The 20,011-nt window shown below is 39.4% G+C and overlaps 1 protein-coding gene and 1 non-coding gene across 4 annotated transcripts in view; both read left to right on the top strand.

The window, feature by feature from the left end:
• Positions 1–20,011, top strand: part of KHDRBS2 (KH RNA binding domain containing, signal transduction associated 2) — a 512,181-nt gene that overhangs the window by 242,497 nt on the left and 249,673 nt on the right. The window lies entirely within an intron of this gene.
• TRNAV-CAC (transfer RNA valine (anticodon CAC)) lies at positions 1,788–1,859 on the top strand. Its single transcript has one exon. It is a non-coding gene; the product is annotated as a tRNA-Val (tRNA).

The following is a 20,011-nucleotide window of genomic DNA, read 5'->3' as shown; positions in this document are numbered from 1 at the left end:
CATTTTTCATCAAGATGTTTCTCATCAGTTTCTATTAAAAACTGTGCCTTTGATCATCACTGACTCTTTAGAAGGCAATTGATATTGCAGACTAATTATTTGTAGAGTTGATATGAAGGCAAAAATAAAAAAAGAATACACAAAAGACTTTGGCATGTTGCCACACGGTAGTGGTTGACAGCAGCGTTTGTGTTCAGCTATAGGCTGCAGATCAGTTCTTAGCCACAATTAAGACAGTTAACACACAACCACAAACACATAAGTGAGGTTGTAGCCTTTTCTCTTGTGCCTTAATTCCTTAGTAGTTGACATGTATCATTTATAATTTTTAATTAATAGAGAAACTCTTTTCAGGCACAGTGGGAGGGGAAAGAGATTAGATATATCATATTTGTAACAGACAATGATAGTATTTGAAAATATCAAATGTTTTTTTCTGCGGTAGTATGCCAGGTGCTGGCTCATGAAAAAAAATCGTATAAAATAATCAATATGAATAGAGTCAGACGTGTTGAGGTCACACAAAAATTGGAAAAATAAAGTCATTGCTCTATATGAGAGAAACAGCAGATTCAGGGCTGCATATTGAATAGAATTCCCTGCTGATTTTCTAGAGGAAGGTTAAATGCATGAAGCTTTCCTAAAGGTCGACAATTTAGCATTTGAGGAAGAGGTTGTTCAAATAGAAATCTTGGCATTGGCTTAGAGCTGGGAATAAGATAATTAGAGAATGCTGAGTAAAGTTTTCTGGAGTGCCCTGGCAGAAATTTTCAGCAGAAAGAGAGAAAGAGAAGAGCTAAGATTAATCTGTGCAATAAAGGAACACTGTAGATTTCTAAACTAAGCAATAAACTCAGAGGAAATGGTAGGTAAGATTCATTGATTGGCCAGTGATTTTCAGAATGGGAAAAGAAAAACCAATGACAAAGAATTTCGGAATGGAAAAGCCTCAAAAATCTAAATACATAGTCTATTTTTATGCCCAATTTAAAAATTTCTGTCAAGGGAAGGTTATAGAATCATTCCGTAGCACTCTGATCATTCCATGGCTTTATATGCACATGGAACATCCGCACAATTTACTATCTGGTATTTATGTGAACACCTCCCTAAATAGATCTCATATTTCTTAAGAACGGGGATGCTGTGTTCTCTCTTCCTTTTGCTTCTGAACAGAAAAGCTGGTGCTGTTGGGTAAAGAGTTTTACTATATTTAGCTCAGACCAGACCTCTGGTGATTAAGTGGTAGAGGAAAAAGCTAGGACTGCCTGCATTACTGACTCATTTTGTGACTGTAGACAAGTCAGTTAATTCTCAGAACTTTAGCTTAATCATCTTTAAAAAGATAATCTTCAGCTGACCTCTCTCACAATTATTCTGAATATCAAATGGAATAATGCATATGAAAGGACATAGAAAATTAAAATGCACTACATATATTTTAATATATATAATACATAAATTCATTGATATTTTAATCTATTTTATTATTGTAGATAGAATCTTGGAATGAGTTTTTGAGGTGAGCTATGTACAAAGAAATACCATTTCATTACAACATAGATTTTAGATCTAGGCTGTAGGCTAGGTTAACTCTATTTTCTTATAAATACCAGTAATGCATGTCACTTACGTCTTAGACCTAGTACTTGTAATCATTTCATTTACGTCTTCACCCCTGAAATGTATACTCCGTGAGGGCAGGGCTGGCAGTGTCTCTGGTGCTCCCATCATTAGAGAATTGTCTGGCACAAATAAGTGTTTGTTCAGGGGTCTGGCTGAAGGGGGGCGGTGTAGCTCAGTGGTAGAGCGCATGCTTCACACGCATGAGGTCCTGAGTTCAATTCCCAGTACCTCTATTAAAAAAAGAAAAAGAAGAAGTGGTCTGACTGGGGCCCCTTTCACTTGTTTATTTTCCTCTTAGCTCTTAACTTCAGATATACTATGTTTATTTTTTTGCTTATTTGTTGCCGATTTTCCTGCTAAAATATAAATGTCGTGAGGACAGGGTTTATTGTATCATTTTCACTGCTCTGTTCTCCAATTTGGATGATGCCAGGCACCAAGTAAGCACTTCATAAATATTTTGTCTATGAATGAATAAGCTTTAAAAAAAATTCTGTATCACTCAATGTGGAATTAGCAGATCTTACAATCAATGAAAGGCATTCTACTTGGTAAATTTTTTTTCCCATTTGCCTTAGTACCAAGCAAAGGATGGCAGCTGTTGACTTCCTTCATTGCCAGAACCACCAGGGGCAAAAATGAACTGTTATACGAAATCACTTGGTGATTTCAGGTTTCCTTTGACATTTAAATAAAAGCCCATAGAACTAACATGTCAGGATACTAACTCTTAGAAACATCACAGGTGAAGAACCGTAGCCAGCAGGAGGCAAGCTAGAACAGCACGGAAAGGTAACGCAGACTGATAGGGGGTTCTCCTGACACCCAGTTCCTCTGCTAAATGGAACATCTTTCCACGGTTAGAGCTTTCACCTTCCTCTACGTTATCCACCACGTACCCAACTTTGCCCTCCAATGGGATGTAATCGTCTAAGGCTGCTGACTGAGAAGCATCCAGCTCCTCAAAAATGTCTGTATCATGTCAGATGTTGGAAATCAGCATAGTTTTCACATCTTCAGTGATTTATTAAAGGCAAAAGAAATATTATTGCCATGGGGAAAATTTCCAGCTTGGTGGCCGCCATTCAGCCTTATCAAAACAAGTAGTGTGGCAGGTCAATAACACATCAATCAACTGAAGCTTGCTCATTTTAAATCTCTAATGCTCTGTGAAGGTGCTGTATTAAAGTTTTTTTTTTTAATATTTGCTAATTTGTCTTGCAAATATAGATTAGGAGCGGTAAATAAATTTGACAAATCATGACAAAAGGGATGTAAAATCCTACACTAACACATGTTTCAGTTATGTTAATGCCCGTCTCTTCCCTTTGTAACCTATAAATGGGGAAACAAGAATTGCCATTATTATATTTTGTAACACCCCTTTCTTTAATAGCCCAGGCACTAAGGCTGGCACATAGGGCTGTGCAGATTGCTCCTTGCAAAATGTTGGGGAGGGCATGTACTTTAAAATAACGTCACTGTATCGCATTTTCCTAAATTGGCTGCCTCTCACCTTCCATTAGGTTGCATTGGTAAGTTATACCAATGCTTAGTAATTAACTCATCATTAAAACAAAATGCACTATCTCATGATCAGAACTTAGGAAGTCTTCAGGAAGATTCTGCCTTTTGAATGTGAATTTACACATCCTTTAGTTTAAAAAAAAAAGATGAAAGGAGGGTTTTCCACACAAACAAGAAACCAGATCTAGGTCACAGATCACAAATATCTTTGTTACCTCCTTAAGAGTTAGTCATTCACAGGATTAAGAGATCGCAGCACTTACTTCCACCAACCCTGTCCTGGTCTCAGAATCTTTCTGGTGTTTATGCTACACAGTACTGTTGTATTACCAGAGGTGACGGAATGTGAAAAGTGGTATTTGTCATGCCTGCGTTTAATCTCTAATGAGCATCACTAGAGGTTTGCATCATTTAAAGAAAATATGTGTGTGTGTGTGAGTGTGTGTTAGGTCTTAACAAAAACACTCTCCAGTAGAAAACGAACAAACCCAGATGGACATTCCCAGCTCCCCATATTTAGTTCCTTCTTTGCTAGAAAGGGAAACATACTGTTTGAAGATTTTCACGTCATCTCTAGTAACACATAAAGTGGCGTGAATACACACACACAACTTTTATACTAATGTGAAGTTTTATATTTGTCTGTGTGTGTCCTTTGTTGGTCCTGCCAGTCTCACATACACAACTTTTAGTCAATCCAACACAGGCAAAAAAAAAAAAAAAAAAAAAGAATCATTCCAGGTTATTTCTTTCCTGCATTAGATGGGATGTATGTCTTGGTGACAGATGTGATTGCCCCTGAAATGGGGCAATTAGGGCATATTATTTCATTTCACATTTGAAATATTGGAAACCCATACAGGAAACCTACTAAGAGTGCCTATGGAGGAAAAGTAAATCTCTTTTCCTCCATATGGTGAAAGCAAATAGAGGACATTCTTGCTTTCTAGTCCTCAAAGATTGTAATCCTAGCTGTGAAATGGGAAAATGACACTGATTGCCAACAGCAATCAGACAGGAAAGTTAAGTAGATATAATACAGAAAAGAGAAAAGAAATCAGGGTATTTTCAGTCTAGGAGATAGAAGATGATCTAGACTTTCATACACAAAAAAAAATTAATAACATTTTGGAAGATTTATTTCACATAAGAATGCTTAGAAATAGATGTAATAGAAATAAATATAGAGGAATTCATGCTATAATTTGGTAAACAGTGAACATTTGGTCAGAGTCTTTCATGCAGATGAATATACAGGGAATACAAGGGATTAAATAAAAACCCACCAGCCAGCGAAAGTAACACTGATGAATGTCAAGGCTACAAGGTGGGGAATGGCGGACCCGTTTGTCTGGCTGATGGCAGGAGTTCACGATGAAGGCAATAATAACACCTTGCAGGCAAGAGAATGGCCAGGAACAGAGTAAAACAATAACATTCAGTGCAGAGGGAGAAACAGAACCCTCCACCTGGATGTCATTCCTTCATTGATGTGGCGGTTGTTACAGTGCTGTCAAGAGTTTGCCTCGGACTTCCATCCTCAAAACCAGTGAATTCCCTTTGCTTTCCTGTGATTAACTGTATTCTAATAGTGTGGTAGCGAAAAGCGCTAAGCACAAAGCCATGCATTGGTGGAGCTGCTGCTTGTGCAGAGTGTTTCCTGTCTTGCCATAGCACTATGATCGTATTCTATTTGGAAAAATTTGTCATCATCTAATGCTGAGTATTTCTTCTTATCTGCTAAGTTGTAATAAGTAATATAAGCCTATGACTTTAAAAGAATTAAAATTATTACTGGTTCTTAGAATAGAACTAATAATAATTATATAATAATAATACTGACATTATTATTATTATTATTATTATTATTATTATTATTATTAAAACCCAAGGCCATTTTAGCATTGCCAATTTGATGGACATAACCTGAAAGACAGATAAAAGGGGCAGTGGATAACCATTTGAGTGTGATTTTCCTGCTCACCCTAATGTAAGTGCCTTCTTCCTCCTCACCAGGGCAGACAGCCAGATACGCACTCTCTGAGCCTAGGGTCAGGGTGTGATCATCTGCGTTCTATCTTAAGACAGAATTTACTGCTAATTATCTCTGTTCCCATTTGATGCCAGGGTTCTGAATTCTCTAAGGCCTCTCTTTTCATGAGCTTTGATTGCTTTTTAGATGCTCAGCTTCAATCTCCCCTTTCTACAGCACCTTGATTTCATCTTGATGAGTTAACTGACATTAGAATCAAAGGACCTGCTTTTGCAATTCCATAGGTAGTTATTAACATCGAAGGCTTCGCAGCATTCCTAAAAAGTTATCTGTGTTGTTACAGACTGTAGCTCCTAAAGATGCAGGTTTGATCTCCAAAGGAAGGATCTCACCTCTTACAGGGTTCTGGTATTAAGGAAAGTCTTAGAGGATCAAATAGAAAATGTATGTTATATCCAAAACATTTACTTAGTGCTAATCCAGACTTGTACATAGGTATATGATAAACATACCAACGCTGACTTGCAAATTACAGATGGAAGCAACTCATGATTATTGAAGGATTTGGTACCAAAAAAGGAAACAAAGCAGAAAAGTAGCTCAATCATCAGAATCTGTTAAATAAAATGCATACATTTTAACTGAGTAAATCATTTAAATAAGCAAAAATAAATTGTACTAATTAATGCAAGATGAAAGCTTTGTTTAAATAAGTAAAATAGATGATATTAATTAATGCAAGGCAAAGGGTTTGTTGAAATGTAACAAATATTTCTGAGTATCACATATATGCCAGGAACAATTTTAGGAGTTTGTGTCACATCAGCCACTGCTCTTGTGGAGTTTAAGAACCAGATAACTATTTTCAAGATTTAAAAGATAAATTTGGGAGGGGGGAGGGTATAGCTCAGTGGTAGAGCACATGCTTAGCATGCATGAGGTCCTGGGTTCAATGCCCAGTACCTCCATTTAAAAAGAAATTAAAAATAAATAGTTTAAAAATAAAAGATAAATAATATGCAGGAGTCTTTGAGGAAGAATTGGAAATGGGAGACCAGATGGGACAATAGTGAGGATACATCAGGCAACACTGTGATCAAACAGAAGGTGTCATTTCTAAGAGAAATCTTTTACTGACAGAGACCACGGCTCTACAGACAATGGCAAGTTATTCCTTGAAACAAAGAGTGAGATGAATGAAGTCGGGGGCGAGGGTGAAGAAAGAGAGGATGTTTTGATTGCTTCTTGACTGTGTTGATGACCCACTATTTCATATTGAAAAAAAAGTATTTTTAATGTAACAAGAAAAACTTACATGTGTTACTGAGTCCAAACTCGTTCTGCTCACCCGCATGACAGGTCAATAGATCAGGAGACGAGGTGTTGGGGCAAGGAATAGCGACTTTATTCAGAAAGCCGGCAGACCAATGTCTTGGAGAACCATCCTTCTCTAGTCAGAATACAGGCTCCTTTTAGACAAAAAAATAGGGGAGGGGGTGTGGTTCATTGTCACAAACTCCTTGCTGCAGGTATTCTCTGTTCTTGCAGCCATCCATGTGGGCCAGGTCATAGTGTCCCTGTAAACCTCCAACAAAACAAAGGTTATTCTCTGTTTTGCAACTTGCCATCTGGACCTAAGTGCAGAAGTGCTGACATCCTTAAAGGTCAGAGCCCCAAGAACAGGCTCTCTTGTCTATTTCAGGCTTAAGGCAACATTGTTTCCCAAAAGGTGCAGAGCTGGCAAGACTGAGGCTAGAAAAAGGGCACAGTGGTCTGATACGGGGTCAGATCTGTTCTCTATTACATAGGGAAAAGCATATTTTAAAATGGATTATTTTTTGCAAAATTATGAATTCCTGAAATGTGTCTTCAACTTCTATTCTTGCCATTAGTTCTTACTTTTAAAACAACAAATTTTGCAGCTACGTAAGATACAATGTAAGCGTATTTTGAATTGCCTTTCCTTGATTAACTGAGCTCATTTAGTGGTTCTGAAGCCTCTTTTTCGAGAAGCTATAATGGAAAATGTTTGGTTCCTCCAGACAGTATCCAACCTAGTTTCCAGGGAACTTAGATGAATCCTCATTCCTCCAAAAACTGTATCTTCTATCTCATCCTGAATTCTTGTTCCTCTGTCCCTTTCTCTGTCTGTTCTACCCAATCTCTCTACATAGTGCACATGAGGATGCATTTACAACAATTCCTTAAAATGCCAGTACAAATGGCTGACTGGGTATAGTCTGTACTCAACGTGGTACAAACTGTAATTGGTTTTATTTTTCAATAACCACTGTCACTCTTTTTCATTAGCAACAGTTTGAGCAAATCACATAGCTTTCCACTCATTCTCCTCTAAGAAGAATCTTAATTTACAATATTCAGGTTTTAAGTCCAGTTAGTTCCAATCTATGATGTCAGTTTCAAATCCATTTCAAAGCTCCCCTCATCCCCGTATTTACAGTTGGGGAGCAGGTGTGATGAAGGCAGCATGGACGACTCACTCAGTGTCCCCAATTTCTCCATTCCAGGTGTCCATTGCTCCTGGGCCTTGCAAATGGGTTGGCAGGTGGTGTAGGACAGGATAGGAAATCGGAGGAAGTCGGGCTGTAAAACTCGTCCTGCCATAACCCAATTCACTTGCTTGGTTTGAGTCTTAGTTCACATATCATCCTCTGATGGGCTGTTTAGATGACAGACTAATGGAATTCTTGCTGATCATCAAATAGCTTTTATTCCTCTCAGCTGAGAGATGTCAGGGAGGCATTCCGGTTCTCACAACACAGCCCTTTCCCATCTCTCAGCACCTCTCACTGAAGTTCTGCCTTCCTCCTGCTTCTGGCGCTGCAGATGAGCTCTGTCCGTTCTCTCTGCACCCCTGTAAGGTTGCGGTGCCTCGTCCTCAGAGGTCAAGGACTTCACCGGAACCCACGTCGGTCTGGCCCTTCCCTCAGCCTGCTCGCAGTATTAGGTCTTTCTTTCAGAAGTCTCTCCCTATTATTTGTAGATGTTCTTTTCTCTATATTTTTCCCTTTTTTTCTCCTTTGGGAGCTCCTGTTAACTTGTGGCAAGTTTCCCGGAGCTTGCTTCAAATTTTCTTTTTCGAACAGTTTTCATCTTACCATTTTGGTCATGTGTTCCAGAGATACGGCCTTCAAGGTCTTCTCAGCCGCCAGGTTCAGGTGAATGGTTTAGGCGGAAATCAGGAAGATACTGTTTTGTTCTGTTTCTTCAGAAAGTACTGTAGCTGTACGATCTCAGGCATTTCTTCCGTTTTTCTGTTCAGGTGTATTCCTGTTCTTCTCCAGCCACTTTTTTTTCACCGGGTAGTTTTTCTGACTGTTTTTTTTTTGGTTTGTTTTCTGCTTTTTCTGGATGCTCTTCCCTTTTTCTTTTTTCCTTTCTTTCTGTCTCGATGTAGTGTGGTTTTCTTCAGGTACCATGTTACCGAAGGCAAGTTTGTGTACCCGCCACACCATGAGGCCAAACTGAAACATGAGCCTGGAGCAGAGGAAGGTTTATTGCAGGGCCGGGCAAGGAGGACGGGGTGGCTCATGCCCAAGAAAACCCTGAACTGCCCGAAAGGTTTCAGCAAAACATATTTAAAGGCCAGGCGAGGGAGAGGGTCACAGGGCACATGATTAGCTTATGCACAGTTCTCCGACTGCTTGGTGTTGAGGTAACAGGGCGGTCAACACCATCAACCCCCAGGTGCCAGAAGATGTGGGGACCACGTGCTCTGGATCATCGAGTAGTTAATTCCTTCCCTTGGGTGGTGGTTTTAAGCATCTGAAAAAAGCAGGAAATAGACATGAGGTACTATTACCTGGATCCTTCAGAGAGGAGCTGCAGCGGAGGGTATGGGGGAGGGGTCTGACCCGGAAGGCCCCCCAGGGTCCTGCTCAGTTACAACCAGTCCTCCAAAGTGTTACAAAGTGAAATAGTCTCCCCCACATGGACCAAAAACGTAGAACTAGGCAGGCCACCAAAAACAAGGTGAGAACCTAAAAAAATGCCATCGCACGCTCCAGTCTCCCATCACCTCTGCGGACTGAGGGCTCACTGTTCTGATCTCTCTTGGCCTCTTGCCTCCAGGGAGACCAGACATTCCCCCGTGGGTCTGTGGCAGCTTTCCATGTGGGTGAAGTATAGATCTGGGCAAGCCAGACTCCTGCCCAAGTGCTCACTCCACCGTCAGCACTCCGGGTTTTCCGACACTGGGTTTCAGGTACTCACTCCACCCACAGGGGATGCTGCCCAATCCCTTCAGTTGCCTCAGCCGAGCCTCGCAGAGGACTCAAGGCCTGCTGTGCACAGAAGCTTCTGAGCATCGTCCCAGCCCTTAGTTCACGCAAAATATGCTGCTACGTTAGAGCTGGTAAAGAGAGAGTCATCATTCTTGGTCACTATCTTCCCAGAATGGCTAAATCTTCCACAGTTAGTTCAGTTTAATGAGTTCACTTTTTATTTAGCAGGTGGAAAGAAGCAGCCAAAGTAAGTTTATAGGCAGGAGAGCTTTTACATTTGAACTTTGGGTATCGCTCAACACTTCTGAGTGTTTCATTTTGTAATAAATCAGGAATTATGTCTTTAAAATAAAAAAATACATATTCCACAGAGAAGCTCAGTATTCCATGAACATCTACCTCTGTAAACACGAGATCCACAGCTGTTTCCATACAGATGTTTATACAGATGTTGCCAAGTTATTCTGCACAGATAGCAATGAAGGTCTTTCCCTAATGGTAGAATTATTACGATAACCTATTTGGGAATTCAGAGCATTCTCATAAGTGATAAGTGTGCCAACGGCAGTACCTAGTGGCCATTATTAGCCAATTCTCATGGTAAGATTCATTTTAAGAAGGTTTTCATTAGAAAAATTAAAATGTTCATGGCTTATTTCTGCTCTCTTCATATGCCTTCTGCCTATAGACTTTTCCTTAGGGAAGGGACTGTGCACTGGTTTAGAATCTGTGGCCTGTCAGGCAGCCTGCTGCGTGGCTTACAGACCACGTTTTGTGATCCTCACAAGTCCGAGAAGGAGGTGGAATGCTTATCGTCTCAGTGAGGAGACTGAGGCTGAGACCATCTGTAGCTGCACGAGCAGCGTGAATCCATGGCAAGATGTACCTGACATTACAGCCCAGGGTTTCCTCACAATAGCGTGTTCTTTCCACATCGGGTAACAAAAGCAGAATAGAATGTCTAAGAGTCAAACCAGTTAAAACATCTGTATGTCATTACAAATCAGTTGATAAGTGGTATAAACTAGATTTGAATAAAACATAGAAAATACCGCTTTTGTACATTTTCATGTGGTATTAACCATTGGTGTCTGGAGATCAGTGTGATGAACAATCATCAGAGGATAAGAATTGCTGTTGTGAAAATACTAATATTTCAGGGCAGTTTTTCTTAAGTCTGTGTTCAAATCCTGGTATTAGCAGAGATTTCTGGTAAGAATGGTTTCCTTCCCTATTTTGTTTGTACTTTCTCTTAGTTTTTCACATGAGATGGAGGCACAAGCTATTACAATGTAATTAATTAAACCATCTGGTATTTGAAGAGTGTGCCCTGGCAGGCAGAGTGTAAAAATGCAACATTGTAATGAGCTTGAGGGAAATGGGGGATGGTTGGCATTTTTCTTGTTACTGCTTCTAATGTTAATAGGAAGAATGGGTATTTTGGTTCCTATGACAGTGAAAGATTGTTTAAAATGCGTTTGAAAGAGACTGGAAATATATAATCATTTTAACTAGTCAGTTCTTCATGTGACTCACGCCAATTAAGAATCTTTTCTCCAAAATACTCCGTCAAGTAATATGGATGGAAATGTTGAATTATTGATACGTGAGGGTGATAATGCTACCATTTTTGGTTAGTCAATCACTAGGACTTTGGCACTATTCACATACAAAGAAAATAATCACTTCTGGTATCTATTTGCACAATCTGTCTGTTGTTATCAATATTAAATAACTGTTGAAACTGGCCCCTTTTCAGTGCAAACTTCTTTTGAGATTCTTAAAAGCCTGTTAACTTTTAGATTGCTGCCACTTCTCAGATGCCCTTTGTGTCTTCATTTTTTCTATTCTAAAGTTTAGAATTCGAGAGCTTGGCTGCTGTAATATGGATGTGTTAGTTACTCTGTTGCAATAAGAATAATGAGATCTTAAAATTTTAAGTGACTGTATTATTTAAGCCACATCTGTCATCTAGAAGTCCACATTCTCCAACTGGTATTTATCTTTGTTTAGGTCAAAATAATATTTGAGCACACAGAGTCTTGTAATAATTTTAGCCAAACTTATTGGTCCCATCTGTTCCCCAGGGGACAGTGAGAGGACAGAAAACTTTATCTAGTATTAGCACATGTCCCCAAGATGAGTTAAATATTTTTTTCTACCCTTCCCTTTTTTATCCTAATCTACTTCTTACTTGAGAAGTTTGAGATTTAGAAAGACGCATTATAAGCAAGGATATATGTCAGAGTCAGAGTGGAATTCTCTTTATGTTGAATGGAGATCCTTCTACGAAGATGGATAAATACTCTCTCTTTTAAGCCCAGAAATAGACAAGCAACACATAGGACAAGGTTTCAGCTAAAATTTGTCTTCATGCAAGGTACAGACATCATCCTATCCCAGGCACATTTTTAAGTGTGAAACAGACTTACTGTGTAAGGAATGAATAAAAGACCAACTATGTGAGAACTATTCTTTACTTTAAAAAGTGTACTGAATTATTAGGATTAACAGTGAGCTGATTAGTGCACAAGTTTGTAATAAGAGGAGAGTAACCCTTTCTCTAGAACTTAGATGTTCTGACCAAAATGCAGCAAAACACAGATCATACAGTGAACAAAAAATACTGCAAACCATATCAGTACACAAAGAATGCTGAAGCCATCAAGTCATAAGTGGCTGCCACCAGCCCCCAGTGAAGACAGGCCTGCAGCCTGGCCTCTACAGCCACTCACAGTGGTGCCCTCTGAGGGGACTCAGAATAAGAAAGGACAGGACACTGGCCCTAGGTAGCTAGGTGCTTGTCAAAGAAATGAATTCAGTGAGCCCAGGTGTTTGCCCCCTCCCATAGAAAAGCGCTCAATTCTTTAACTTGAGATGCTTGGTTTTCTTCAGTTAATAAGTAATCTTTAATGTTCCAACTACCTTGTCTTCGTTGTAAAACTTCTATATCCTGGCTCCTCCCCTCCCTCTTCGGAGCAGCCACTCAGAGCGATCTGAGAGGCTGTCATCCCGGGCTCGAAGGGGTTCAAGTCCTCAGAAATGTCCACCGAATAAAATGTACCTCTCAGCTCGTAGGTTGTGCATTGATTTCAGTTGGCAACACCCATGAGAATGGTAATAACAATCTTCGGTTTTGTGAACAAAGATAGTCTTGTTTTCCAAAATTCCTCAGACCCCCCCGCTACCCTGGAATTACATCCAGCCCCCTTTGTCACAGAAAACATTTTCTCTGTTACAGCTTTTATCCCGACACCTGTACAGATGCATTCACATAATTGCAGATCTGGAAGGGATTTTTGAGTTTAGAGCAATTAATAGGTTTCCAAGCCAGTTTAAATAGTAATGGTTTGGAAGAAAATACTTGAAAATATTTTTGCCGGCCTCCTAAAGAATTTTCAGAGACATAACATCCCAAAGAGGGTGGTTTGAAAACCAGTGGTAGAATCTAGCCCTCATTTTATGATTAAAGGTACTAACGGCCAGCATGGTTATCTGAATGGCCCAAGGTCGGGCGGCAGGAGGGTTGGGTCAGATGGTCCCTAATCAGGGACATTATCACAGTGGGAAGGCCCGCCTGCTATGGCCTCTCTCGCCCTCTGTTGGAGAGGATGAAGGAAGTCTCTTTTGGGTGGCATTGGGCTCTGCCATATTTAGAGCATCCTTTTTGCCTAATTCTTTTCACATAGACAACTCTGGATTTGTCATTCAGTAAGCATGTGCCAACATTATTTTTAGTGGTAAAACAGGGGGAGTTTTTTTTTCTTGCTAATGCTTAGCTACTCATTCATTCAATAATTTCTTCGTAAATCTGTTTCGCTTATGGACCTCTTCTTTGCCCTTTTTTTTTTTTAATCATGGCACAAATGTACCCTTAGTGAAAGCACTTCACAGGTGATTTAAACATAGGAGAGGGGTGTTTGAGAGAACTTTTACGGCAGGAGTAGAAGCATTAAATAACATGTGTTGGAATTGTATGTTGCCAGACACTCAAAGGAATATTCAGTCGTCTCTGAGAACAAGTTGATTCTTCTTAGATTGTGGTGAGACCATTCTCGCAGTCAGCAGTAATGCTTAATAATGCAGCACATTAAAACAATGTATTAAAATATATTTAGTAAGTAGACTGCAGAAGACAAAAAGGGGCTGACAAAATAATGCATATATTACTGGTTATTCTCAGGAATAAAAACAAAACGCTATTTGAAGTAACCATCCTGGAGCCTCAAGGTCCTCTCACCTGAGTAATGAAGTTACAGGTTTAACCAATGGTCCCACACACTATAGAGAGGACTATTTGATCTTAGTGAGATTGTTTGAAAAGTGATTCATTTAGATTAGATCAGAGGGACATTTGAAAATAAACGAATAAATGAAGGGTGAGGGGAGAGAGAGATTGAGAGTCAGAGACAGGGACTGGTGGCAGGATCTCAAGGAGATCTCAAGATCACGAAAACCAGTGGTCAGAACTTCATCCTGGGAGTCCCAGGCACAGGAGGGAATCTGAAGTAGCTCCGGGTTACAATGACCCATCTCTCTCTGTGTGCCTGGTCACCTTTCAGCTCCTTCCCAACACATTTACCAACCTTCTTTCTCCTCTCCCCACTGCTGCTCATTCACTCAAGCTTCGGGACTCCTCCCAACTTTGTTTTGCCGTAAGAGCTGGTAAACCCTTTTCCTTCTGACCCTTTCAGTCTCTCCTTTCAGCTGTAGCTCCCCGCTGCCCTTTGTTCTCATTCATGCATGGATATGTGACTACTGATTCAAGGTGTAAAACTTGGAAAATTGACACTTTGAAATAGATCTAATTCTTTTCTGCTTCAAATTTCACTGGTAACTATTAAGGTATTTCTTTCTTCACTTTTTCCCCTTTCTTCTTTTCTTTTCTTTCTCAAATTTCAGGGGAGGCATTTCTTTCTTTCTTTCTTATAAATATAGGGGAGAGAAAGCCCACATTAGTCTAATAATTCAAATGTAGCACAATATTACAATTATAACTTCATGTATGTTGCTATTGTGAATGAAGAGTATTGCAGCCGTATTAGTAAACAAAGGATGCTGTGGCCCTCAAGTCATCAGCCACTGCCACCACCCCTGACAGCAAGCAGAGGGAAGTCAGGATGCAGACAAGCAGGCAGCCCCTCGCAGTGCCCCCTGAGGGGACTCAGGATGGGAAAGAGCAGGATACAGGCCCTAGACAGCCAGGTGCACATCAAAAGAATGATTCCAGTGAGCCCAGACCTCTGCACCTTCCCTTACACGGAAAAGCACTAAATTCCTTAACTTGAGATATCTGAGTTTCTTTAATTAACAGTAACCTTCTGATGTTCAGACTACCTGGTCTTTGTTGCAAAAACTCATATATCGGGGCCTCTACCTTGCCACATTGGAACAGCCTCTGAGAATGATCTGAAATACTGTGTCCCAGGCTGAGTCCTCAGAAAAATCTGCCAAATAAAATATAATTCTCAACTTTTAGGTAGTGAATTTTGTTTAATTCAACATTGTATTTGTATGACTACCTGAGTGATAGTTTTTTTTTAATTTTAAAAGATCCTGTTTTGCTGTAAAATGTATTCCAATTGAAAATATACAATTTTGATAGATCTTAGTTTGATAACACTATCCCATATATTGAATAAATATGTATTAGGAATTGTTTGGTAAATTGCCCAAATACGTTCTTAATGTAGCTTAAATTAGCTTTATTTTTAGAAATTATAAATATATGAATGAATAAACATCTGATTATGCTACTATTTAGGGAAATGTTTCATTTAGATACAAGATAGGGAGCGGCTAAAATAAAATAAAATAAATGTCTGGACCAGGAATACTCGCCTCATTCCAGTGGTTTTATGAACTCTTAGGTCTCTCAAAATCCACCTTCCAAAAAGGTGAAGTCAGGGTACAATGGTTACGGGACACTTATTGAGGCTAGGTGCAATATTAAGAACTGGGGGGAAATAGATACATATGTGTAAAGATTATGGATGCTAATTAACTCAGTGGGGGGAATTCCTTCACAAGGTACACATATAGCAAATCATCACTTTGTATACTTTATATAATTTTATAATTTGATTTGTCAAATATACCTCAGTAAACCTGGAAAAAACAAACTATGTTATTTATAGAACAAAAAATAAGAATTGGACTGTCACATCACATAAAGTCACAGAATCTTTGACTCCTTAACTTATTGTGTCATTCTTATTTCCTGTTGCCTGGTAGATCACTGTGACACTTTTAGATCACTTTGGAATCAGATGAAACCTCCAGATACTGTGCCCAGAAAAAGGCACAGTCACATTAATATTTTATGCAGAGGTCCAGGGGATCAGCACCATGGGTCTAAGTTTAAGGGCCTTCCAACTAGAGGCGTCAAACGCTTAGTATGGGAGAAGGAATTATAAAAATGCATGACTAAAACCCCATTAAAGTGCTAAACTTGTTCTCTATTAGAAAATTAAATGATCTATATTGAAAAGCACAGGTCATTTTGCCTCAGACTTCCTGAAGATAATTGTAATAGAAAAGTAGTTTTCTCATAGTTATCTTCTGAAAGGAATGAATATTTTATCTTACAATGAGGTAATTTGACCACCAAACTGTAACTCATTACCTTTCAGCATAATCTCACTTCCATAGTTCATTTTAAGCAGGATAAAAAATGCTCTATCAATTTGTTACATTTAGAATGTATTTTATCCAGAGATTTCTTTTCCCTCAGTATCGATCGTAAGACTTTGAGCAGGAATAAGGTTCTGTACGTGCTACATAAATATGAAACTTGCCTGCCTGCTACCAACTGACCCTAAACTTCTTTTCTAAGTAATAAAGTCAGGAAATGTGGCTCATTATAAAAAACAGACACAAGGGTGAAGAAACTTGACTGTGGGTTGTCTATTACACTTTATTTATTTAATTTTTGAGTTATAGGCAGTTTACAATGTTGTGTCAATTTCCAGTGTACATAGCAATTTTTCAGTCATAACATAAATATACATATATTCATTTTCACATTCTTTTCCACCATGAGCTACCACAAGATCTTGTATATATTTCCCTGTGCTAGACAGTATAATCTTGTTTATCTATTCTACATATACTGTCAGTATCTACAAATCTCAGACTCCCAGTCTGTCCCTTCCCAGCCCCCTCCCCGCTGGCAACCACAAGTCTGTATTCTATGTCTGTGAGTCTGTTTCTGTTTTCATGTTTCTCCTTTTTTTTTTTTTTTTTAAGATTCCACACATGAGTGATATTATATGGTATTTTTCTTTCTTTCTGGCTTACTTCACTTAGAATGACATTCTCCAGAAACATCCATGTTGCTGCAGATGGCATTATGTTGTCATTTTTTACACTTTAGATCAATTTATTGCAGTCACTCAAACTTCCACTCCATTTCATTCTCTAAACATTATCCGTCAAACCCTCAGGCACCCCATTGCGCTCTACTCATCCCCCTAGAAAATGCCTTAATATTCTCTAAAATAGGAAAAGTTTAGCACAGGCTGGAGCATACATAATATAAATTGTACCTATTATTTATTTCTGATTGAGAATAAAAAATAATTGTATAATATAATGGAAGGAATGCTTCCATGTATTGGTGACCACAGTGACTCTTTTTAGGATGTTAGTAGGAGATTAGATTTTCCACAACCCACATCCAACCAATCTGGACAAAATCACTCCCCCCCTCCCCGACTTTGTGGTCTCCGTTTATTTTTATGCATCACATATGAGGGTCACAGGGGGAAAAGGAACTGCAGGAAATAATGCTGACCTGCAAACTAAACGTCTCTCCAAATCCCACTTGACTTTTATTATCTGAATGTAAATACTCAGAGATAGGGAAAGAGCAGGGGGCCTCGTGTCCTCCCGCGCCCCTCCCAGGGTGTCATTGCCTGGGGGCAGTTCCTTGAACCTGGCTGCCACACGTGGCAGACCCTATGCCCTCCCAGAGGCATATGAAAAACCCTCTGAGCTCTGTTGACTGAAATAAGTGCACAGCTTAAAAGTTGAGAGTTACATTTTATTTGGCAGACATTTCTGAGGACTCAAACCCCTTTCAAGCCCAGGATGACAGCCTCCCAGATCACTCAGAGGGACTGCTCTGAAGAGATAGGGAAGGAGCTAGGATACATAAAAGTTTTACAACAAAGACCAGGTTGTTGGAACGTTAAAAGATTACTTATTAACTGAAGAAAACCGGGCATCTCAAGTTAAAGAATTTAGCACTCTTCTAGGTATGGGAGGGAGCAAACATTTGGATTCATTGAATTCATTCCTTTGACAAGCATCTTGCTGTCTAGAGCCAGTGTCCTGGCCTTTCTCAGTCTGAGTCCCCTCAGGGGGCACCACTGTGAGTGGCTGCAGAGGCCGGGCTGCAGGCTTGTCTTCACTGGGGGGTGGCGGCCGCTGATCATGACTTGATGGCTTCAGCCTTCTTTGTTTACTGATATGGTTTGCAGTATTTTTCATTCACAGCTCCTATCACCTGATTTTAGTATTTTCCCTATATTTTTTTCCATCTCAGCTCTAGGCAGTCAAATCGAACTCCCCTTTACCAAATAGCAGCAAAACTTAGCTTACCCTCCTCCTGCTAGGAAAAACAGATTCTCTGCAATATACGTGTAATTCATGAATTACGTTACTTCATAGTGGATTATACATGTAACACTAAACATTAAAATATCTAAATATTTCTAGATATCCAGATGTTTACTCGTGTGAAGAACAAAATGTACATATATTTGACTAAAGATTTTTTTTATCCTGTTGACAGACTCTATTTTTGCCTAAACACCTGTGTAGAAACCTGCTCTAGAGATTTCCTTTTGAAACATTTTTCCGCCACTGCTGTTTGGCTCATTCATCTGTTATTTATGTCAGAATCACTTGAAAAAGCTAGACCAAGACAATGATTGCTTAATTTATTTTTTTAGATGACTCAACATCTGTAAATCACATTAGCTAATTAAGTTCCTCAGAAGCTACTTTTAAAAAAAATCAAATATCCAATCACGACAAGGAATAATAGACTGTTCATTTCAAGGAGAAAAAAAATATCTTTGGGTAATAGTCAGTCTACTTTTAGAAATTAAAATTAGGTTGATCAGTATGCTAGTGCAGCTCTGATAGGCTGGAGAGACGTGTGCGTTCCCAGTGGATGTGTTATTTGCACACGTATATGTCCCCTTTTCCCCCTAGAAACCCAGCTCGCTGACGTCAGAAGTCAGAATTAGATTGTACTTTACAAGCCCCCGTGCTACCTCCTACCACTGCATACAGTGCATACAGTCAGCCTCAATAGGTATTGATGATGGAGGTAGTCTCTTTCAATGTGAAAAGGTTAAAGATATTTAACAGAATTTTTATGTTTGCCAGAAATTCTTTTGTATTCAAGTCATATATGTTACCGAGTCCAAACTTGTTCTGCTCGCCACACGACAGGCCAATACATCAGGAGACGAGCTGTTGGGGCAAGGAATGCAACTTTATTTGGAAAGCCAGCAGACTGAGAGGATGGCCGACTAATGTCTTGGAGAACCATCCTGCTCCAGTTAGAATACAGGCTCCTTGTATACAACAACAAAAAAACACAATAACAAAACAGAGGAGGGGGTGTGGTTGGTTGTTGCAAACTTCTTGCTGTAGGAATTCTTTGTTCCTGCAGCTGTCCACGTGGGTCAGCTCATGGTGCTCCTGCAAAACCTCCAACAAAACAAAGGTTATTCTCTAGTCTGCAACTTGTTATCTTTACGTGAGTGCAGAGCGAGCAAGACTAAGCCTAGGAAACAGGGCACAGTGGGTAAAGCTCAAGGAACAGATCTAATATGGAGTCAGATTTGTTCTCCTCTATTACAATATGCATATATGAAATGTGTGGATTTCTAAAGAGCAGTGTTATCCCAAAATAACACCAATTGTGATACAATGAACCATAAGGATTGACCTTCCACGTTCATTCTTGATTTTTTTTTCTATAAATGGATCCATGTGGTCACTGAGCTGCTGTACAAGGTGATATGGTATTTTGTGTTGCCTTGTGTTCAGAGGGAAAGGAGTACACTTCTGGATCTCTAGTATATCTTTAGAGAACATTACATTTTATAAAGTCAACTGGGAAAACAGTTACAGTCAGCCATTCCACAGGGCACAGTGTGAGAGTCTTAAAATTAGCTGCCTGGAAGAAATAGAATTTTCTCAGTTTCACTTTTTAACATATGCCTAAAAAGAAATTCTAATTTATAGATCACAGGTGTGATTATCAAGAAGCAGCTTTTCACTTGGATTTATCAGACTGCATTAGGAAACTCTCTTAATTTAGAAGAGTTTAGAATACTATTTCCCAAAATATTCTATGAAAAGTCATTCTACCCAGCTGTCTATGAGAAAAGAGAAGTTAGAGGGGTCCTGTGGTCAATTAAGTTTAGGAAATCTGCCTTCAGCGTTACGTTCTTAGAGGTTCACGTGCAGATTAGCAATTTAAAGGCTCGAAGAGGTCCTGAGGTACAAGAGATGAGCTAAATTTTTCACCCAGGATTTGCAGTCTTTATTTGGCTGAATATCCCTTTGTTTAGGAAATTCTCTCTCTCATCCTCAGCAC

This window comes from Vicugna pacos, chromosome 20 (genome assembly GCF_048564905.1).
Source record: "Vicugna pacos chromosome 20, VicPac4, whole genome shotgun sequence".
Classification (NCBI taxonomy): Eukaryota; Metazoa; Chordata; class Mammalia; order Artiodactyla; family Camelidae; genus Vicugna; species Vicugna pacos.
Note: the sequence above shows the minus strand (reverse complement) of the source record. Positions and strands in the feature narration are given on the sequence as shown.